This window comes from Muscardinus avellanarius (genome assembly GCF_963383645.1).
Source record: "Muscardinus avellanarius genome assembly, chromosome: 11".
Taxonomy (NCBI): domain Eukaryota; kingdom Metazoa; phylum Chordata; class Mammalia; order Rodentia; family Gliridae; genus Muscardinus; species Muscardinus avellanarius.
The window spans coordinates 75,323,135-75,329,846 of record NC_137797.1 but is presented as its reverse complement, the minus strand read 5'-3'; positions in this window follow the sequence as shown (position 1 = coordinate 75,329,846).

Sequence of the window (6,712 nt, the reverse complement as noted above, 5' to 3'; positions counted from 1 at the left end):
AAAAATGATTTTTAAAATGAGAATGTTTTGAATAAGTGACTTCTGTCCTGATCTTAACATTAATAAAGTATTGAACACCTAACAAACAACAACAAAAAGTATGATGTTCTTTATCAATAAAGTAGAACTGCTGCAGAATTGAAGAAAAAAATTCTGGTACCTGTACCCATGGGAAAGTTTAACTTACTACTCTCATATTGTTCAGCTCTCATCTGAGTACCTGAAATGGTATGCCAGCAAAGAAACAGCACCACTTCCTAGTTAAACATTAAGTCCAGTTTTAATTTCTTGTACTGTATTGATAATCTGTAATTCTTTTGTCACATTTGAATAGCTTTTTTTAAATTTTTGTGGTACTGGGGATGGAACCCAGGGGCATTCTACCTTCAAGCTATACCTCCAGCCCTATTTCTTCTCCTTCTCCTCCTCCTCCTCCTCCTCTTTTTTTTTTTTTTTTTTTTTTTTTTTTTTTGGTGGGTCCGGGGATGGAACACAGGAGCATCTGATCTCTGACTTATTTTGAAACAGGATCTCACTAAGTTGCAGAGGGTCTCACTAGCTGAGGCTGTCCACAAACCACGATCCTCCTGTCTCAGCCTCCCAAATGCTAGGATTAATATGCCACCATGCCCGGCTCCTATTTTTTATTCTTTATTTTGAAACAGGACCTCACTGAGTTGCAAAGGCCTCACTAAATAGCTGAGGCTGTCCGCAAACCACAATCCTCCTGTGTCAGTCTCCCAAATGCTGGGATTACAAACCTGTGCCACCACACCTGGCTGATCGCTTCATTTCTTATTGGTAAAACGTTAAGTCCGGTACAGCATTCTGTATGAGCAAGAAACACGAAGACACATTGTCATATACATAGGTAAGCAGATCCATTTTTGTGGTAACATGACTTTTCTAAAGAGAAAAAGCAGTCATTAAGTCCCACCCTGATTTCCTGTGAATTTCAGCTTGAAATACAATTCACATTGTAGATATTTATTCAGATGAAGTGGAAGAAGAGACTGGATGAGATGCCACATGACTTGGGTGAGATTATGAGAATTTTGTTAACCTAGAGAAAGGCAATGGAAACTATGGGTGTCATTTCCAGAGCCCAAACTGCCAGGAGAGTCTTGTGAGGATGAGTTAAATGTTGGGGCCTGGATGTGTCACCAGCATAAGGAAGACCGGGTAGACACAGGTGAGCAGCTGAGAATTGGGTCCTGGATGTGAGGTCAGCTTTGTGTGCTTGGGAAGTGATCTCCTTGTTTCTGTTCTGTAACAAGCTTAATTGAACTCACCTCTCAGGGTTGTGAGAAAACTGGAGATTAAAAAACAGCTCTAGGCCGGATGTGGTGGCGCAGGTTTATAATCCCAGGATTTGCGAGGCTGAGACAGGATCGAGGTTCTCAGACAGCCTCAGCTACTTAATGAGGCCCTTTGCAACTCAGTGAGACCCTGTTTCAAAAATAATCTAAAAAAATAGGGCTGGGGTGTAGCTCGGAGGTAGAATGCCCCTGGGTTCCATCTCTAGAACCGCAAAAAAATAGAAATAAAAATTTAAAAAAGTTCTGCCAGGAGAATTATAGGTTTAAAGGACAGCCTCAGCAACTCAGTGAGAACCTCCTCAACTTAGCAAGACCATTTCAAAATTAAAAAATAAAGTAGAACTGCAGTACCAATAAATAGATATTTGCAAGGCATGGTGGTACATACCTAAAACCCTAGTACTTGGAAGAGGAGTCTCACAGGTTTGAGGGCAGTCTCAGCAACTTACCAAAATCCTCTGCCACTCAGCAAGACCCTGTTTCAAAATTAAAAAAACAAAAACAAGGCTAAAGCCAGGGTGGTAGTAATCCCAGTACTTGGGAGGCTGAAACAAGAGGATTGCAGGTTTGAAGACAGCCTCAGTAGGTGGCGGGATTCATCAACCTCAGGACCCTGTTTCAAAATAAAAAGAAACAGGGCTTAGGGTATGTATAGCTTAGAGGTAGAATGCCCCTGAGTTCAATCCCCAGGGCCACTAGATGAGTGAGTGAATGATGACAGATAAGGCCGCGTGTGCACAGGAACATGGCTGTTCCCTTAAAAACAACTCTTGGTCAGAAGCCTAGGGACTAACCAGAAGAAGAAAACCTTTCCCAGACACCCTCTCAACGGTGGACATAGCTGGGATCTTCTGGGCAGCTTTAACTGCAAGATAAGGCACATAACTTACTATAACAAGTAAAGAAAGAAGTAATGTCCCGGCTAACAGCTAGTCTACTGAATCCTGCTTACACTAGGCAAAAAGTTTTCCACTCTTCCCTCCCTTCTGAGTTGGCAACTGTAAAAACCCTGTATACCCTAAGCTCAGTCTTTGCTCTCTGAGCTTCACTGGTGAATAAACAGATGTGCTGTATTCTGACTCGTCCTCTGTGTTTCATTTTTCATAGACTGAAATTTCCTGCAACATTTTCCCAAGGAGTCACTTTCACATTGGTCTAGAAAACCTGATTTTTCTTTTACTTTTACCCTTATAATTATAAAGCAACACATTTAACTGAAACACTCAAAAGAGCCTATGGGAGCTGGAAGTGACAGCACTGTGATTTCACAAAGAGAACGATACACACACATACACAGTCAATCAGATGGGCTCAGATGGATAGGAGTCTCAGACAATACATAAGACAGCAGAACACCAACACATGTTACAGAGGGGGACAAGTCCCCTCGATGAGATTCCCTAGTTCCCACTTAACTGTGATTCCAGCACAAGAGGCACCAGACTAGTGCCCACAAAGAGAAACAAATGAAAGCCCCTCCACTAAAAAGAGGGGTCTAGATGTGAAGAGTAAAAGGTTTATGTCGTGCACTCCATGGGGAGTGTACTGAGATGGCCAAGGTTGTGATTTGCTGTATTCAGTTTGCTTTTACCTAGAGACTCAGTTTGGCCTTGGTGTCTGTCTCAGTCACAAATACCCACTTGTCATTCAGACACACCAGTCCCACATGCTGAGATTACCATCTTGGACCAGCTCAGCTATGTAAATAGTACCTAGCTGTGTGGAATTTCTCTCAAGCAAGTTTCCAGTTTCCAAGGACCTGAGAGGATCAATAAGCAAAGCAATACAGACTTTGAGACCTTCATTTCTCAACCTGCGATTGCCTTGCTGGCTTTGTTTAATCACTTTTTATAGTGCTTCGTTTAAACCTCCAATACAAGAGAATGCTGGCTAAAGAAGAGAAGATTTTTCTTTTTCCCCAGCTGCCTCATTTCTCTAATTATAATAATTTTGACTTTGGGTCATTTGATGTATGGAGACTTCTAACAGCAGCAGCTTTTTGAGAGTATCGCCTGGCACAAGGAGGCAAAGTGCCCTGGGTCATGTTGTCACGACTGATGTGACCCTGTGCTATTCATCCTCTTTTGCACAGGGAGGGATCAGAATGAGGAGGGATCTGCAGGAAAAAATCAGGTCCATTTCAGCTGACCCCATTTGCTACTGTCTAGCTAGCTACCTAACAAATAACTATTACATAAATTATATATGTATATACAGTGTAAAAATGTATCAGTGACGAGGGGTGTATACATCTGAAGACTAAATATGTTGTGTATCTAATGTCTATTTCATAAAAGCTTACAAAATTAAATATATGGGTTTTTATAAATGCAGAGTAACCAGTAAGTGACCTCTTTATGCAATAGACATATGTTATGTTTAGTATAATTTTAAAAATGCCTGTCATTTAAAACCCAGTTTACTTCTTTAACTACATGTTTTATCATATAAAAGAGATACAATTGTCCATTAGATAATAAACCTATTTCTGATCAGTAATACTGTTCTCCACACTTTGGTCCAGAGCTATTCTTGTCAGTGCTGTTAACCTACATAGAATTCTAAATTTTACTCCAATGTGTGTGTGTGTGTGTGTGTGTGTGTGTGTGTAATTCCAAGTAACTGTAAGGTTAGTTATTGCTGGCTCCTATAGAAGTTAAATACATTTATGTTCTCTAAGTATCTTCTAAAATGCAAAGTACATCCAGTGATCCTTCTCTATAACCAACATTGTAAACCACTCATTAAGCTACTGTATCGCAAACTCCAAACTGATAACTCTGGGATCAAGTCACAGGCAGCCTGGAAACTCCAGACCAGTTTCCTTATAGAAGACACCTGGCTTCAATTAGTTCAAAACACTCATCCATGGCTCCGAGGTCCAATCTGCATATCTTAATCAACAAAAGGGAAGACTTTAGTAGTAAGTTATGAAATCAAAGGCAGTAACCAAATAAAGCCCAACTACTGCTCATTTTGAAAAGCACTCTGGAAGAACCAGATACCTATGTCCACAAATATGGCAGCAGCTGGCTGCAATAGCACCTTTGGTGCCCCATTACCCATCACCCTTTCCTGCCCTGTCCAACCAGCCATTCACTCCAATGAGCAAGATCCCAACTCCATCTTCCTGCAAACTCAGAGCCAACATCACTTTCTTAGATGAGGGTTAAACAAAAGCTGTCAGTGCCAGCCTCTCTGATTTGCTTTCTGCAAATGCAACCCCCACCAAAAAAAAGTAAAATCTGATGAGCAAAAAGAGGAAGTCCATTATCCTAGCGGTAGCAGCCAAGTGGCCCACTGTCTAGGCCAAGGACAATCCACCTGGAATGGCCATATTCCAACCAAAAGGAGTCCTTAAACTTCACCCTGACACCCAACCAGTGCAGTTATGACAGCACCCAATCCCCCAACTGGCCCTGGATGTTATGGTTGTAACAGCACTGTGGGCTCTTTTCCTCAATTCAACTAAAATCTTTTAAATTGTGAAATTAAAAATAGCTTGGTTGTAGCTTCAAACATGTTATAGCCAATGTAGATGTGTAAGAGCAAGGCATAAGGCTTTTGCTATCTTTACAGAAGAGTCACTGTGATCTTAGGGTTTTCAATTGTCTTTATTTTTAAGGCTAAAGTCTTTACTATTGGTAAACATTAGGATAAAGGGCAGAGGGGAGGAGGAGCTCTGAAGAATAACAGCTGCCACCCCTGCCTGAGTGCCTGAACAGGACACAGACTCTGCTTTTTACATTTTGGAAATGAACACTGGAGCAATTTTCCAATACTGGCACATTGGAGGAAATCCAGCCCCACTTCGACACTAAAGACATGCCATCACACCATGTTAGTCTCAGTAAAACACTTCTTTTGTCAAAGAGGAGACAATGAGAAATAGTCCTGATTATGCAGGCAGGGTCTTCACTGTAACCTTGCAAAGTAAGTAAACAGTATCCTTTCAGAGGTAACCAGCTCTAGTAACACAAAGCAGCTCACTAAAGTCTCAGGGAACCTGTGAGCTTTTGAGGCCCAGAAAAGCGAAGAGGCAGCCGGCATAGCAGCACACACCTATAACGCCCATAATTGAGAGGCCAAGATTGGAGATTGTAGGTTCAGGCCCAGCCTCAACAATTTATCAAGACCTGTTTCAAAAAATTAAAAAGGGCTGTAGGTGTAGGTTAAAGTTAGAAAGCCCATGTTCATTTCCCAGTAAATATGCTACTATATATACATATACACACACATATATACATATACACACAAAAACATATATGTATACACACACACACACACACACACACACACACACACACACACAGCTGTAGGAGTAGAGTCTGAAGGACCAGAGACTGAACTCAGGGGCAGTCTATCTCTAAGCTACACTAAACCCCCAACCCTTATTATTATTTATTTATTTATTTATTTATTGGTCTGAGGATAGAACCCAGAGGCTTTTGACCTCCAAGCTACACCCCTTGCCCTAATTTTTATTCTTTATTTTGAAACCCAGCCTCACTGAGTTGCAAAGGGCCTAAGTAGCTGAGGCTGCCTGCGAACTGCAATCCTCTGGTCTCAGCCTCCCAAATGCTGGGATTACAAGCGTGCGCCACCACAACCGGCTTCCAAGCCCTTTTTTAAATTTTGAAACAGTCTTGCTAAACTACCAGACTGTTCTCAAACCTGCAATCCTCCCATCTCAGCCTCTCAAATACACTATTCCATTTTTTAGAATATTGTAGTTAAGAATCAAGTCTGACAATACAAAGAACCAAAGAATACTTGACATACATAAGTAGATGAATAGTGCTTATGCACTGGCACATGGTAAGAATAACCAATGGCAGGACTGTAAGTTAATATACTTTCACTGCAATTTAGCAAACTATCAAAAAAAAATTGTGTGTGTGTGGTACTGGGGGTGGAACCAAGAGGCTTTCTACCTCCGGGCTATACTCCCAGTCCTATTTTTTATATCTTATTTGGAAACAGGGTCTCACTAAGCTGCTGAGAACCTAAGTAGCTGAGGCTGGCTTTGAATCTGTGCGATCCTCCTGTCTCAGCCTCCCAAGCATGGGATTTACAAGTGTGCGCCACCATGCCCGGCTCAAATTATCAAAATTTTAAATGTGCATATCCTACAATTTGATGTAGCCTGCCTAGTAAATAAGTTAGACACAAATCCAAAAGTGTTGAGTTGATTAAAGCATTTTGTATACATGTGTGCGTTATTGAGGACTGAACCACTGAGCAATCTACCTCTGAACTCCTCCCCAACCAGCCTCATTTTATTTTGAAAAAGGATCCTAAGTTACAGAGGGCCTCACAAAGTTGCTGAGGCTGACCATAAACCTGTGATCCTCCTGTCTCAGCCTCCTAAGTACTGGGATTACAAATGTGCA